This window comes from Gasterosteus aculeatus, chromosome 18 (assembly GCF_964276395.1).
Source record: "Gasterosteus aculeatus chromosome 18, fGasAcu3.hap1.1, whole genome shotgun sequence".
In the NCBI taxonomy this organism is placed as follows: Eukaryota; Metazoa; Chordata; class Actinopteri; order Perciformes; family Gasterosteidae; genus Gasterosteus; species Gasterosteus aculeatus.
This window is the reverse complement of record NC_135706.1, coordinates 3,006,243-3,023,349: the sequence shown is the minus strand read 5'-3', so window position 1 is coordinate 3,023,349 and position 17,107 is coordinate 3,006,243. Positions and strand designations below refer to the sequence as shown.

Below are 17,107 nucleotides of genomic sequence, written 5' to 3'. Positions count from 1 at the left end.
GTAATGACAATATTGTAAGACCACTGTAATTCTGCAACTGTACTAGAATAATACCAATGCAGTTATGATTGTATTTGATGTAATGTGATCAACTGGAATGCATGCATGTAATACTTGAACAACAACTGATATTGACTGAGGATCATTCGAAATCCGAGTTACATTGAACTCACCAGAAGACTCCCAGAGGTGTGGACACTAACTTTCACACCTTTAAGCATTGTTATAAATACCTGTAGGAACCATTGTTCTGGAGTTCACAGGTGGAGGCGACAGACGGGCACTAGGGATGGTCAAAGGACTGACCTGGGGCCTGTTGGTCGCTGAGACCAGCGGCTCCTCAGCTGAGATGTTCTTTTTACCGCAACGCCATCTCCTTTATTAAATACATTTGATTTTAACCTTTTGATCAGCGATGACCTCTGTCTGTCCGGCGTTTCTTCATTTTTGAACACAACAAATGCAATGCAAACATACAATACAAACAGTCCACAAAGGTCCCACGGTGCTCGTGTCCCATCTTTAAATTGTGAAGTGTTGGGAAAGCCCTCGAATGAGGCCTCACTTCTTTGTTCTCGAAACAAAGAATCAAAAGAGTCAACTTTTAAATTGATTCAAGTTTTTTAATTTTGTTTAAAAATTAAAATTTTTAAACAAAGTGATAAGGAATACAGTTACAATACAATACAATAGTTACAATACAATACAGTTACAATAGTTACAATACAATACACGTTACAATACAGTCCACGAAGGTCCCACGTTGCTCCCGTCCCACGTTGCTCCTCTCCGATGGTGCGTCCCACGTTGATCTCGTCCCTCGTCGTTCTTCTCCGATGGTGCGTCCCACGTTGATCTCGTCCCTCGTCGTTCTTCTCCGATGGTGCGTCCCACGTTGATCTCGTCCCTCGTCGTTCCTCTCCGATGGTGCGTCCCTCGTCGTTCTTCTCCGATGGTGCGTCCCACGTTGATCTCGTCCCTCGTCTTTCCTCTCCGATGGTGCGTCCCACGTTGATCTCGTCCCTCGTCTTTCCTCTCCGATGGTGCGTCCCACGTTGATCTCGTCCCTCGTCTTTCCTCTCCGATGGTGCGTCCCACGTTGATCTCGTCCCTCGTCTTTCCTCTCCGATGGTGCGTCCCACGTTGATCTCGTCCCACGTCGTTCCTCTCCGATGGTCCGTCCCACGTTGATCTCGTCCCCGTCTTTCCTCTCCGATGGTGCGTCCCACGTTGATCTCGTCCCTCGTCTTCCTCTCCGATGGTGCGTCCCACGTTGATCTCGTCCCTCGTCGTTCCTCTCCGATGGTGCGTCCCACGTTGATCTCGTCCCACGTCGTTCTTCTCCGATGGTGCGTCCCACGTTGATCTCGTCCCACGTCGTTCTTCTCCGATGGTGCGTCCCACGTTGATCTCGTCCCTCGTCTTTCCTCTCCGATGGTGCGTCCCACGTTGATCTCGTCCCTCGTCGTTCCTCTCCGATGGTGCGTCCCACGTTGATCTCGTCCCTCGTCTTTCCTCTCCGATGGTGCGTCCCACGTTGATCTCGTCCCTCGTCGTTCCTCTCCGATGGTGCGTCCCACGTTGATCTCGTCCCTCGTCTTTCCTCTCCGATGGTGCGTCCCACGTTGATCTCGTCCCTCGTCTTTCCTCTCCGATGGTGCGTCCCACGTTGATCTCGTCCCACGTCGTTCTTCTCCGATGGTGCGTCCCACGTTGATCTCGTCCCTCGTCTTTCCTCTCCGATGGTGCGTCCCACGTTGATCTCGTCCCTCGTCGTTCCTCTCCGATGGTGCGTCCCACGTTGATCTCGTCCCTCGTCTTTACTCTCCGATGGTGCGTCCCACGTTGATCTCGTCCCTCGTCTTTCCTCTCCGATGGTGCGTCCCACGTTGATCTCGTCCCTCGTCTTTCCTCTCCGATGGTGCGTCCCACGTTGATCTTGTCCCTCGTCTTTCCTCTCCGATGGTGCGTCCCACGTTGATCTCGTCCCTCGTCTTTCCTCTCCGATGGTGCGTCCCACGTTGATCTCGTCCCTCGTCTTTCCTCTCCGATGGTGCGTCCCACGTTGATCTCGTCCCTCGTCGTTCCTCTCCGATGGTGCGTCCCACGTTGATCTCGTCCCTCGTCTTTCCTCTCCGATGGTGCGTCCCACGTTGATCTCGTCCCACGTCGTTCTTCTCCGATGGTGCGTCCCACGTTGATCTCGTCCCTCGTCTTTCCTCTCCGATGGTGCGTCCCACGTTGATCTCGTCCCTCGTCTTTCCTCTCCGATGGTGCGTCCCACGTTGATCTCGTCCCTCGTCTTTCCTCTCCGATGGTGCGTCCCACGTTGATCTCGTCCCTCGTCTTTCCTCTCCGATGGTGCGTCCCACGTTGATCTCGTCCCTCGTCGTTCCTCTCCGATGGTGCGTCCCACGTTGATCTCGTCCCTCGTCTTTCCTCTCCGATGGTGCGTCCCACGTTGATCTCGTCCCTCGTCTTTCCTCTCCGATGGTGCGTCCCACGTTGATCTCGTCCCTCGTCTTTCCTCTCCGATGGTGCGTCCCACGTTGATCTCGTCCCACGTCGTTCTTCTCCGATGGTGCGTCCCACGTTGATCTCGTCCCTCGTCTTTCCTCTCCGATGGTGCGTCCCACGTTGATCTCGTCCCTCGTCTTTCCTCTCCGATGGTGCGTCCCACGTTGATCTCGTCCCTCGTCTTTCCTCTCCGATGGTGCGTCCCACGTTGATCTCGTCCCTCGTCTTTCCTCTCCGATGGTGCGTCCCACGTTGATCTCGTCCCTCGTCTTTCCTCTCCGATGGTGCGTCCCACGTTGATCTCGTCCCACGTCGTTCTTCTCCGATGGTGCGTCCCACGTTGATCTCGTCCCTCGTCTTTCCTCTCCGATGGTGCGTCCCACGTTGATCTCGTCCCTCGTCTTTCCTCTCCGATGGTGCGTCCCACGTTGATCTCGTCCCTCGTCTTTCCTCTCCGATGGTGCGTCCCACGTTGATCTCGTCCCTCGTCTTTCCTCTCCGATGGTGTGTCCCACGTTGATCTCGTCCCTCGTCTTTCCTCTCCGATGGTGCGTCCCACGTTGATCTCGTCCCTCGTCTTTCCTCTCCGATGGTGCGTCCCACGTTGATCTCGTCCCTCGTCTTTCCTCTCCGATGGTGCGTCCCACGTTGATCTCGTCCCACGTCGTTCTTCTCCGATGGTGCGTCCCACGTTGATCTCGTCCCTCGTCTTTCCTCTCCGATGGTGCGTCCCACGTTGATCTCGTCCCTCGTCGTTCCTCTCCGATGGTGCGTCCCTCGTCGTTCCTCTCCGATGGTGCGTCCCACGTTGATCTCGTCCCTCGTCTTTCCTCTCCGATGGTGCGTCCCACGTTGATCTCGTCCCTCGTCGTTCCTCTCCGATGGTGCGTCCCTCGTCGTTCCTCTCCGATGGTGCGTCCCTCGTCGTTCCTCTCCGATGGTGCGTCCCTCGTCGTTCCTCTCCGATGGTGCGTCCCCCGCTGCTCTCGTCTGTTCTTCCCTATAACTAACATCGTCCGTGACGCGCGTCCGTGACGCGCGACCGTGACGTGCGTCGCGGTTGCGCGTCACAGTGAATGTGACGTGACTACTGAATGACTATTACATGAATAACATAGACTAGAGGCTACAACAGCTTCATGCACTAGTTTGATTATTTGCCGTTTCATGCCGATGAAAAGTTGCGTGTTTCCAGCGGAGCGCGCAGCGTTCAAAGTCGCTACGTTAAAAGCTTCAGTTTAATCACTGAATGGAGCTCGCGACATTAAATTGCTTACACAAAACTCTTGATCGGCACTCAGCGTTTGTTTATTGTTGTTCATTGTTGTCGTTCATTCAAACCGCTCTGCGCAGAGAGAGAGAGAGAGAGAGAGAGAGAGAGAGAGAGAGAGAGAGAGAGAGAGAGAGAGAGAGAGAGAGAGAGAGAGAGAGAGATTTTTTTTTTGGGATTTTTTAGAAAAACAATTTATTTTACATATTTCAACAACTTTGTCAATGTGTTAAAAAGAGGTCACAAATTTCCTTCCTTTGTTAAAAAAAAGCCAAGACAAAACAACAAAAAAACAAAACAAAAACAAACAAAGCAAAATTACGTTTCATGCCATAAAAACAGGGGCAAACACCAATTCATTATTTTCCACTGCGCACACAACATTATTAAAACACCAGCGTTGTTTAAAAGTGTCTACGTCTCCAATGTGTTTATAAAAGCGGAACTCTAGCCAGAGCCTGGCCCTGATATTCACCAGCCACACTGCCCTGGCCTCCTGCCCCTCTCTGTCCTTCACTCTGGCCTTCCTGCTTAAATAAATGGCCATTTTGGCTTCCCCTGAAAGATAGTTGAGGAGCTGCCACTTTTCTTTTTCTGCTTTCTTGTAGGCAGCTCCCATGATAAAAATCTTTTCAGTAAAAACCACATTAAAAAGACTAAAAACCGATGTTAAAAGAGAGAAGAAACTCGCAAGTCTCTTGCACTCTGTAAAAACATGATAAATAGTCTCTCGGAGGTCACAGAAGGGGCATTTGCTCAGAACAGTGGGATTAATAACAGAAATAAAAAGCGTTGGAGGCGACAGCACCGTGTAAAATTCTCCACTGGAGGTCGGCAGTCCGTTTCTTGAGGGGAGGCTTGTATAAAATCCTCCACTGTGGGCCCGGTCCATTTTGTCCCAGTCTGTTGGACCACACAGTGGGGAGCCTGTCGCACAGTCCGGACCGGTTTATGCTCTTCACACAGTTAAAATACAGAGTCTTCTTGTCTGCTTCGTGCAATGTCAGCGCTTCAGGGCGTGTTGTGGCGAGCAGGGGGCCGGTGAGTTCCCCTAGTCCTGGGCTCAGGTAGATCTCGGGGAAGGGGTCTGCAGGGTCCGGCTCCACATCTTTCTGGCTGTAGTCTGTGAGGAGGCTTCTTTCCTCCTCAGTCAGCCTCTGGTTCCACAGCTCCAGGAGCCTCCTCGCCATCCGGACGGAGTGCAGCCCCAGCAGAGAGCCCAGGGCCGGGGCGTCGCTCAGCGTCGGCCCCACTGCGTCCACCAGCTGCTGCAGGCACAGGTCTCGTGCTTTCAGCAGCGCCCCCATCAGGCCTGGGGTACCACTGCTGCTGATGTCCAGCCTTGCTCTGTAGATCAAAGGTTCTCTCAACAACCAGTACAGAGAGAAAGACTGTGGGCACCTTTTATGATTAAAAAGGGCCCAAGACTTAAAAACACCCTGATAAAACGGAGGTAGCCCCTTTAACTTTAAAAATTTAGAATCAATTAAAAACAGAGCAGTATCCAGCCCCAGGTTGTTTGCACGTCTAAAAATGCAGCTGGCCACGTCCCTCCATACTAAAAACTCCGGACCTGTGAGATATTTCTGTAAAAACTGGAGTCTAAAAGTGGTCGTCCGGCTGGCCAGGTGGACGAGGCCCTGTCCCCCCTCCTCTCTGGGTAAAAACAGCACCCCTTGTGGCACCCAGTGTAGACCCCCCCAAAAGAAATCCACCATTTTCTTCTGTAAGTTGGCAAGGAAGCCTGAGGGAGGGTCTAGGCAGGTAAGACGGTGCCACAGCTGGGATGCAATCAGGTTGTTTAAAACCAAAACTCTACCTTTAAAAGACATTTGAGGGAGCAGCCATTTCCATTTGGAAAGTTTCCCCTCTATCTTCTCTGTGACGCCCTCCCAGTTCTTCTGGACGATGCTCTCTTGTCCTAGATAAATCCCCAGATATTTAAAACCATCTTTCCTCCATACTAGGCTTTGGGGAAGAACCGGGAGGCCGCCACGCCATTCACCGACAGCGAGGGCTTCACTTTTTTTCCAGTTCACCCTCGCTGCCGATGCCTTACTAAAACTTTCCACGATGTTATTTAAAAGGTCTGCATCCCTCTGGTCTTTAATAAAAACAACAACATCGTCGGCATACGCCGATAAAATCATTCTTCTACTAAAACCAGGTAAAACCAGGCCCTCCAGGCTAGAGCGTATTTTGCCGAGAAGGGGTTCCAGGGAGAGTGCATAGAGCATCCCGGACAGAGCACAACCCTGCCGGACCCCTCTATACACTCTAAAAGGAGCACACAGACTGCCGTTTATCTTCAGCACACTCTCAACCTCGCTGTACAACCCTTTGATCTTAGCTATGAAACCAGCGCTGAACCCAAACCTCCCCATGACCTTCCAGAGGAAGCTGTGCTCAACGCGGTCAAAAGCCTTTTCCTGGTCTAGGGAAATCAGACCAGTATTAATGCCTAACGAGCTGGCGACCTCCAAAACATCACGAATGAGGTAGACATTGTCTACCATGGACCTGCCGGGCATACAGTAGGTCTGGTCCCGATGGATGACCTGCTCCATAGCTTCCCTCAGCCTGGAGGCAAAGACCCTGGACAGAAGCTTGTAATCCACGCACAGTAGAGACACAGGGCGCCAGTTGCCGATGTCCTGCAGGTTCCCCTTCTTTGGCAGTAGCGTTATGACCGCTCTGCGGCAGGACATCAGCATGGAACCAGAGGCCAGACTCTCGTTAAAAACCTCCAGGACATCAGGTGCAAATATGTCCCAGAATGCCTTAAAAAATTCTGCGGGGAGGCCGTCGATGCCAGGAGCACGCCGTCCCTGCATGCCCTGCAAGGCGGCCTTCAGCTCCTGCACCGTTATGGGCCTGTTGAGCGCTTTGTTGGTCTCCTCAGAGACTTGAGGTAGCCCGCTCACGAACTCCTCCGTCAGTGCTTCCTCCTCCCTGTACTCACTGGTGTAGAGGGAGGAGTAAAAGCTGACCGCTCGCCTCCTAATCTGGCATGGTTCCACCACCGGCAACCCTGTGTCTGCCAACAGCGCGTGGATCACCCTCCCCTGCCCACTCTTCCTCTCCAGGCCGAAGAAAAAACTAGAGGGAGTGTCCATCTCCGTGATGGCCTGGAATCGGGACCTGACCAGTGCACCCTGAGCTTTAACGTCTAACAGGTCGGCCAGAGCCATTTTTTTGATCTTGAGGATTTCAAAATGTCCTCGCTCTCCTGTGGACTCGTTTAAACGCTCTAGTTCCACTATATCAGTCTCCAGGTCCTTCATAGATCTGGTGATGTCTCTGGTCACGTTGAGAGTGTGCTGCTGACAAAGAAGCCTAATCTCGATCTTACCGCGGTCCCACCACTGCCTAAGACTACTAAAATCACTCTTCCTCAGCCTAAAAACACTCCAAAAATATGAAAGGGCCGCTCTAAAATTCCTATCAAATGTTAAACCGGAGTTAAAATGCCAGTACGCGCTTTTTGGCAAAATGTTCCTAATAAAAACATTACACACTAGCAGGGAATGATCTGAAAAAACAGCCGGTACAATGGTACACATTTTGAAAATATTAAAATGGTGCTTAAAAACATAAAACCGATCAAGCCTGGCTGAGGAGATTCTACCTTCTCTGAGGTGGGACCACGTGTACTGTCGGCAGTCTGCATGCATCCTTCTCCACACATCCACCAGGCCATGAGACCGGACCAGCTGCCTCAGAGCGTGCTGGGAAGCTGGATGTGGCTCTGCGTGGTTGCGGTCTATGGCCGCATCTTCTGTGCAGTTAAAATCCCCCCCCAAGAATAAAAAATCCTCCGGGGCACAGCCATCTAAAAGATCATTAACTTTTGTTAAAAAAAGCTTCCTCTCTGTACCGATTGTTGGAGCATACACATTGATAAAAACAACAGTAAAAAGGTCGAACCGTGCCTTGACTAAAAACAACCTCCCCTCGATGATGTGTTTGACCTCCAGGGAGACTGGCTTAAAAGACCTGGAGAAGAGGAAGCCCACTCCTCCACTGAGGTTGGTGTTGTGGCTCAGCAGGACTTCCCCTTCCCACTCCCTCCTCCAGTCGGCCTCGTTGGTGCTGTCGCTGTGCGTCTCTTGCACGAAGAGAACATCAAGACGTTTTATTTTTTTAAATTCATAAATAGATGCCCTCTTCTTGGCATCTCTGGCTCCGTTCACATTCAGGCTTCCCACTTTTAAAGTATCCATGATAAAAATAAATAAAAATGAAACCAATAAATCAATTAAAACACACATTGGGGCTTTTCTCGTGATCATCGATTGCTCGTTTTGCTTTTAGCACAATTTTTTTTAGTCTAAAACCCTCTTGATCTGTGAAGCCAGACTCCTCTCGCTGGCTCATGCGGAGTCTGGCTGAGTTATAAAAACACACCAGGTCTGGGAAAAACTCCTCGATTTTTAGATTTCTCCTATTTTTGACTTTTTGTAAAAACATTTTGATTTGCTCTGCGGAGTAGAGCTTTTCCCGCTGGCTGTGTGTCAGACAGGCGCTGTGGATGTCGCTGCTGTCCGACACACAGCCCTCACTCTCACTGCCGTCAGATGGCCCCTGACCCCCCATGGCCTCCTCTTCCTCCCCCACCTTGCTGGCTTTTGCCTCGCTGCCTGCATCTTGCCTCTTTTTTTTTCTTTTTGTTGCAGCTTTTTGCTCTCCTGCTTCCTCCTCCACCATCTTAACCTCCTCTGCCTGTTCCACCCCCCCATTCAGTCCTCCCCCCAACTGTGCCTCTATGGCACCTGACTCCTGTTCCACACTAACCCCCCCCTCACCCTTTTCCTTTCCTTCCCCTCCATCCTCACCCTGTGCCACCTCACCCAAAGCTCCTCTCTCAACCACCAAAACACCCTCATTTACACTGTGCACATCTTCCATACTCACCCCGTGTGGGTCAGGCACAGCAGCGCAACGGCCCGCGGCCCGCGGAACCGGAAACGGCCTCACGGACGCCGCAGCCACCTCCGCGGCTGGAGACTCCCCCGCAAGCGCCGCGGCCGGAGGCTCCCCCGCCGCAGCCGCGGCCGGAGACCCCCCCGCAAGAGCCGGCTCCCCCGCCGCAGCCGCGGCCGGAGACCCCCCCGCCAAAACCGCGGCCGGAGGCTCCCCCGCCGCAGCCGCGGCCGGAGACCCCCCCGCCGCAGCCGCGGCGGGAGACCCCCCCGCAAGAACCGCGGCCGGAGGATCCCCCGCCGCAGCCCCGCCAGGCGGAGCCGGGTCCCCGCGCCTCGGGCAGGCACCCACGGGTGTGCCCCTCCTCGCCGCAACCGAAACATTTCATCGCCGACGATGATGCAAAAATCACGTACTCGTAATCATCTATCTTAACATGGAAGCGGAGGTTGAGCTCCACATTCCGGTTGTTAAGTATCATATAGAGGTGTCTGCGGTGAGACACCACGTGCTTCAGTAACTGAGACCTGCATCCAGACAAGATCTTTTTGATCGGTGAAACCACCTTTCCGTGTCTGGAGAGTTCTCTGCTGAGAAATTCGTCGGTGATGAACGGAGGGACGTTCGATAGAACCACCTTCGTGGCCGGTTGCGTCAGTGGCAACACCTGCACAAACATTTCATTCACCGTGAGGCCCGCCTCGACGACTCGGTTCACCTTCTCCACCTGGTCCAGGAAAATGACCACGGCCCCGTTCATCCGAGCGGCCGACTTAACGCTGCCGTGCCCGACCACTTCCCCCACAGCCAACCCGATGTCCTCCACGCTGCACGGGAAGCCCGCGGCGATCTTAATGCCGTGCTTCCTCGTGAGCTGGGAGAACGTGTCCCCATTTACCATGGCGTCTAGAGACGCCGACCGGCGAGACACCGGCAGGAGAAAAGAAAACCAAAGAAAAAAAAACCCACGACTAACCCCACAACTAAAGTGAAAAACAACCACTAAACCACATTAAATTAATATATATAACTAAGGGAAAAAAAACAAATAGAGAAAACCGCTCAAAGACGCTCACACACGCTCACACACACTCACTCCCAGCATGCACCGAGAGAGAGAGAGAGAGAGAGAGAGAGAGAGAGAGAGAGAGAGAGAGAGAGAGAGAGAGAGAGAGAGAGGTCCGCGCTCTTGTCCGTCAGTTAGTTTACTTATTTGTGTGCAGGTAATATGTTGTTAAATCGGTTTAAACTTCAATAAACGACCTATACAAGTAGTTCTGTCTCGTTGTATTCATTTGTCCTGTTATTGACGCGCCTAATGCGCAACCAGATATTGGAATATATTCGAACGTCATTTCTGAACAATTTTGACAGCGGTAGTGTTGACAGAACAGAGTGAAGACTTCCCAGTACAGCTACAAGTTACAAAGGAAAAATCAAAAATCGGCACGGCTCTGGACTTTATGAAGACACTGGGCGCATTAACTAATGTGCTTATTATGGTCACTTTGATATTTACACACTCACTTGAGGTTACAAGCCAGGTCTAACTTGTTCCCCCATTGCTTTTATGGGTGCAATATAACCGTGGATACTATACAACATGGAGATGGTTGTGGATTTCAGGAAGAACAGATTGGAACCCGGCCAATAATCGGTTAACCCACAGCTGTAACCAGTTTGGCGTGACGGTTGCCATCGTACCGATCCTGCTGCATGTGTTGTCTTGAGTAAAATAGAGCTCAGTATTGCTGTGCAGGTGGTCCCTGTACCAGTGTGAAGGACTCCTGGATGAAGGCCCTGCACATGGGGCAGTGTTGGAAGTGTGACACACAGCTGTCACACACACAGGCGTGTCTGCAGGGCAGCAACACTTTGTTCACTGCTGCATTCTGACAGACCACGCAGTCCCGGCCCGGCCCGGCCCCCCGTCGCCCTTCCTCTGCCGCCGGACCCAGCTGCCCTCTACTTCGTTGGGTACTCTGCTCTGAGTCGGGAGTCTCGGACACGCCCCCACTGTCAGCTGACATGAAAAAAGCCTGGAATGACACGACGCATAAAAGGTGGTGTTGACTGTTGACAGGGAAAGTTTGCATTACAAACTACACTGTGTGTACAATTATTAGGCAGATTATTTTCCTCAGGCAGAGTAAGCGAAAGGGACAAAAATAGATTTAACTGACTCTTTACAGCAGTGGTTCCCTTTTTCTGTCAGGGCCCGCATTGTAAGACTGATGTACAGTTGGGAAATGTATAAACCAGGCGTTTGTCACAATAAACATTTCCATCTCTACAGTTCTGAAGTGTGCCATGGTGCGACATGGCCCAACATATATCTGTATTTAATATTTCTGTGTACATCAGTCTGGTGTATACATAACAAATGTCTTGTTTGTGCACACGTACGTGGCTAAAAAAGGGGATTCTGGGTGATTTATTAACCAATATTAAGAATAGCTTTTTGAAAAATAGCCCTCAAACATCACCCTGGTGTTATTTTAGCTCTTGAATTCATTTCATAGACTCCTGGATTGACTTTCTAAAAAGAGCATCCTTATAAAAAAATACACTGTTATATGGGAAAGTCCTTGTTTTTCATTCTTTGATCTCATTGCCATAAAGTGAGTGTGATGGATATTCAGCAACCCACTAAAAGTAGTGTAAGTGGCTGCAACAACAAGAGCTGTTTGAATTCTCTAAACGCTAAGGCAGGAGCTTCAATGCTTCCCTACTTGGCTCCTTTAGCAGAGGAACCGCTGGACCATCCTTTACAAAAGGAAAGGAGATGATTCCATCGCATAATCCCTTGCGCCGGCAACATTTAAATAGTGATCATTTGGCGTTCACGAGGGGAAAAAAAAGGATCATGACTGAGAAACGCGGACTCATTTATTCTGCATGACTCAGCACTGTAGCAGCTCATGAACCGAGTGATCTAAGATGCGCTTCTTTATAGTCCATCTTCAGAGAAATCTTAGTTTCGCCGCTGCACACTGATGTCACGAACATGCTTCTCCCGTTAGTTTGGTGAAAGCAGTCGGATTACTAATGACTAGGGGTGTAACCATTCATCCACTGAATCAATTAATCGATTTATATTCCTGCGATCCAACTGAATCGATCTGTGCTCCGCAAATCTGCATTCCGATTACATATCGATTGAAATGGTACATAATTGATTTCTATCGATACTTGGAAACTGCACATTGGATTTAAGCACAAAACCGGTATGGATGTGTGTTTGTTTGTTTTTTGGCAATTTAGACACGTTAAACGTTACTGGATCCAGTCTGCCTGTCTGTGACGTCATCAGTACGCAGCAGCAGCCGCGCGAAACTCTGAACAACAACAAAACACAGCGTGGAGGAGACGACTGCGAGCGAGACATTTACAAACCAACTTATCGATCCAGCGCGTGGAAACATTTTGGCTTTTACAAACACGGAGTTGTTCTAAATAAGTCGGTCGCTGTTTGTAGAATATGTAGAAGCCAAATAAAAAAACACGGAAACACGACGAATCTTTCCGGCCATCTACACTGTAAACCCGGATTTTGTTTCTAATTAAACTTACGAGTGATCATTACTTATTCTTTTATGTTTAGTAAAAACCTGCTATCATTACTAAACAACATTAGTTGTTTGTACTAATTAGCTGAAAAATTCATTGCACTAATCATTTTTAGCACAGATATCTCGGTATGTTCACTTTTGGAAGAAAGGGGAGGGGCTAATTCAAAAAGCTGCCTGGTCACGTGACCAGACCAACGTCTAACGTGCGTCCAAGGGTCTCTTCACCGTGCGGGACGAGCACAGGCATCGGCAGCAGAAGACGGAATCCAAGAAAGCAACTTTACTCGTGGAAGTGGAATGGTTAGTATGTAAAATAACTATTGTAGCCTAGTTATCTTTGTGGGAATGTTTAATACCCAAAAGCTTGCAGATAATTTGACGCAGATTTTATTTCCGTCTAATGTTAATGTTTGAACCTGTGCATGGTGTTAATACATGCTTATTGCTAAAACTAGCTAGCTAGCTACTCAAAAAGTGTTAGCTGAACTTAAAGTTAACTTAGTGTTAACAGTCTGAGGACGGCTCGCATACCGTTAGTTTGTTCTACTGTATCATTTATTCAACCGCCATTTTACGCAATAGAAAAACGATTCAACCGCTGTCGGGGCAAATTACATCCGCTGTGGAGGTGTTTAGCTACACCCGAGCTACTTGCAGCCATTGATTCACTGGCCGCTCTCTTTTTCCCTCTCACTCTCTACACACTGGCTGCGTGGCGTGTCTGTTTATAGTTAAACGGTTAGAGCTTACACACGCCTGCTAGAAACAGGACCGACGGCTATTTCACGCCACACGCAAGCATTGGAAGCGTTTCCAGGCAAGATTTTATATGAAAAGATATATTAGTATATTTCATTTTGACATGAATACAAATTAATAAATGACATGTTGATGTTCGAAAGTCTCGAGTTTATGACATAAATGCAGATATACAAATGTAATTAAAAAAAAAAAAAGATGATCGATTTTCAAATATTGCACCTGTACAGAATGCAATATACTGTAGTATATTTACCGTCAATACTGCCGACGTTGTCTTTGCTGTAATCAAATCAGTATATATTGATGTGTAACATGAAGTATACTGCTTGAGTGCAGTAAATCAATGGGAAACATGCATGTGTCCAGACACGGCTAGCAGCAGCAGCGCCGCGTCAGGCACGTTTCTGGTGTGAAAAGATAGAAAAATCCACGCAGCTGACACGCAACAGAAATGCCACGCCGGCAGTGTGTAACCGGCCTCACACACGCTAATTTCATGCCGGTTTTCTCTGTAACACAGGTGTTGTTTCGGTTTTATTACCTTATTGTATTTAGCAGTGACATTGTTGTGCTGAGTTGTTGACCTAAACAGTTTCTTGTTTTACAGATTCTTGTGGTGTGAGGATGCTGTGGAAGTGTACGTACTGTGAGTTTATCTATGCGAAAAGGGGTTACCTTTTAAAACATCGGTTAAAACAACTATGGTAGAACTGTCCCATTTCCCTGCTTACACCAACAATGTGTGTGCATTTGATCAGGCAGCCCTGGAGGGTGCCTGTAAAGACTTGGTTGATGAAATGCAGAAGAGAACACCAAACGGACCTCTTGTGAAACAGAAGATGGATCAGACGTTTGTTCTGAGAAGAAATTAGGTAGTGGAGTCGGAACCTGCCATAAGCACGATGGTGAGACGCTGGCCTGCCCTTTTCACCGAAGATCAAGTATGTTTAAGAAAGAGAACATAACAAATAATTATCTTTCTATTATATAATGTGTCTAGATGTATATTTCTCTTGTCCTCTTTAAAGGAAACATTGGTATTTTTAATTTGGGGCATGATGTTTTTAATTTAAACATCAATATTTCAAATCGTATAAAAAGGACATTCATGGATGTTTTTCAGGACAGCACTACTTCGCAGATGGCTTAGCTGCCTTGTATAGTTCAGTTGATCTAAATTCAGATTTTTATTGTTCTCTGTATTTTTCAGGTCTTCATGGAGTTCAGCAGGATTGTGGGCAAGAACCTCAAGACGGAATTCTATGAGAGCATCGACCGGCACAGTCCTCGTCTCCTCGAGTTATTTGGATCCAAGAGAGGGAATGTTGGACAGACCAATGTAAGTCCATCCACATTATGTACTTGGCATTGTTTTTCTTCGGTTAGGTATAAACATCATATCACAATGCTACTCTATTAGTTGCATAATTCTATCCAAACATTGCTCGGCCTGTTTAAGCTTTCTTAGAGATCATTATTTGTTTTTCATTTTAGCTATCTAACTTGTGGTACTGTGTTTAATTCCCAAAAGACTACAGAGCCAACTGAGTGTCAGAGGGCTTCCTATCATCCTTGGGGACAACCCACAGACTTCTTCAAAGCAGGCTTTGTAAGTAAGCTCTTGCTTTCTTATCATTTTTAATGAAAGTTTTTTTTCAAATGAGAAATATAATGTAATGAGTGTGCTCTTCTGTTTTTCTTTATTTAGGAATCTGACGATGATGATTGTTTTTGTGACCCAGACATTGGGATACTTCTTATTGAGCGTAAAGGTGCTGTGCTCACATCTTCCCAGCATCTCAGTCCAGCCTCGTTGAAAAGCATCATTGAGGGAGAAGTCGTGATGGACAGCATTCAAGATCTGCCCAAAGCAATGTGCATTGTGTTTGGACTCATGTATGCACTCCATCTTAACTACCCCAAGACTATGAAGCTCACATTTCAGTTCATCCAACAGGTATTGCTCTTGTTAGTTCACACTGACCTAAAGCCAAAGCTACAGACTTTGAAAAATCAGCTCGCAATGTAAAGAGATGTCAAGTCTACTTTAAGAAACTGTTGACTATTTTTTTTTTTCTTACCTGTGGGGTAAACCTTCTTATTTTCTGTAAAACAGGTGGACAAACAGACGCATAAAACGCAGACACACACCCCAACACATACAACACCCACACACAACACCCACAAACAAAACTGACACACCTATACACACTTATATTTTGTGGGAAGCGTGCTAAAGGATGTGACTTGTGTGACAATTTAAACTGAGCGAAGTTGTAGCGGAAAGACATAGGACATTGTATAGATACATACATACATACATACATACATATTTCAGTTCTTCATCAGTCTATGTAGATGGAATTAGATATTGTTCTGATATGATAGTATGTTGGTTCATGCTCTGGCCTCCCTTCATTGAGGCAGATGAAACGGATCCTTTTTGTGATTAGCTGTGTTTGGCCATTTTTATTAAAAGTTAAATGCGTTGGAGCATTTACAGGTGTTTCTGTTTTTTTTATCCAATTTAATTGAAACAGTGTTTAATAACATATTAAAAACACGAAAAAATCAAAAGCAAATTAAATTAGAGGAAAATACAATAATTGTGTTAAATGATGAGTAGTAATAACAAGTCATAATAGCTAGTTTTATCTAATGATTTTGAGAAAACACTACTAATAAATATAAATACTAAAGTTAAGGTTCCACGTTAATACAACTCAACATTTCTAGTTTCAGCTTGTGTAAAAACGTAAGGTTCCACATTAATACAACGCAACATTTCTAGTTTCAGCTTGTGTAAAAACGTAAGGTTCCACATTAATACAACGCAACATTTCTAGTTTTAGCTTGTGTAAAAACTTACGGTTCCACGTTAATACAACGCAACATTTCTAGTTTTAGCTTGTGTAAAAACGTACGGTTCCACGTTAATACAACTCAACATTTCTAGTTTCAGCTTGTGTAAAAACGTACGGTTCCACGTTAATACAACTCAACATTTCTAGTTTCAGCTTGTGTAAAAACGTACGGTTCCACGTTAATACAACTCAACATTTCTAGTTTTAGCTTGTGTAAAAACGTAAGGTTCCACGTTAATACAACTCAACATTTCTAGTTTCAGCTTGTGTAAAAACTTACGGTTCCACGTTAATACAACTCAACAGTTCTAGTTTCAGCTTGCGTAAAAACTAAAGTGGGATAGGGCAACGGGTTTCCACGCGATTTGCGAGTAAAGTCAACTAATTCGGGTTTACAGTGTACTACGGCGCCGTGGGATTAAACAACGGCGACAGTCAGGACCTCTAGCAGCGTCACCGCTGCAGCAGCAGCAGGTAACTCAGCTCTGCAGACGCCTCAGGCCTCGCCAGCACCAAACATCACAGTAACAAGTTTATCTGTAAAGACATGAGACCCTACGATGTGGTTGAACATCCGGGGTTCTGTGAATTGATCCAAACATTGTGTAATTATTGTCTAATGTTTACATTGAAAATGGCACCTGATTCAAATAAAAGGTTAATACATTTGCCATTAAGTGTTGTTTGCTTGTTTATAATATCCATAATTAATTTAAACCTGATTTCCTTACAAGAAACAACAGGGATCTCAGAAACTTTGCCTGCACTGTCCAGTAAAGTTACTGAATCGAATTTAAGTCACTGAATCGAATCGAATCGTTCTAAATTAACCCAGATCGCCCATGAATCGAATCGGCAACCATGAATGGATGTTCAAATCTAGCCATATTTAGACTATTACCTGTAATACACCTTTCCACTCTAAATAGATTTGATTTTGGTGCGAGTTTTGACATCGGCCATAGAGCCTCCTCACCAAGGTTATAGGACTGCATGTATATATTTTGATTCTGAAGCAGCTCAACAGACCTAAAGAAAAAGCCTGCACAGGTCCCTTTCCATGGTCTTTGAAGATTCTTTTTCAGGGTCAAATGTCTGCACAGGCTGCCTGTGTTGACTGACTCTATATTGCATGAATAAAACAGACCAGCTAGGCTACAACTACTTAGTTATGTCTCGTTGAATGAATTTCTCCTGTT

The 17,107-nt window shown here is 47.4% G+C and overlaps 1 long non-coding RNA gene across 4 annotated transcripts; it reads left to right on the top strand.

Moving 5' to 3' along the window:
* Positions 1-12,042: 12,042 nt before the first annotated feature.
* On the top strand, positions 12,043-16,585 carry LOC144389427 (uncharacterized). Of its 4 annotated transcripts, none has more exons than XR_013453474.1 (6): positions 12,043-12,582; positions 13,652-13,681; positions 13,803-13,949; positions 14,255-14,383; positions 14,576-14,653; positions 14,753-16,585. It is a non-coding gene; the product is annotated as an uncharacterized LOC144389427 (long non-coding RNA). The 4 variants fall into 4 exon arrangements; XR_013453471.1 differs by having other exon boundaries at positions 12,049-12,582; positions 13,803-13,985; XR_013453472.1 differs by having other exon boundaries at positions 12,051-12,582; positions 13,652-13,690; positions 13,803-13,985.
* Positions 16,586-17,107: the final 522 nt, after the last annotated feature.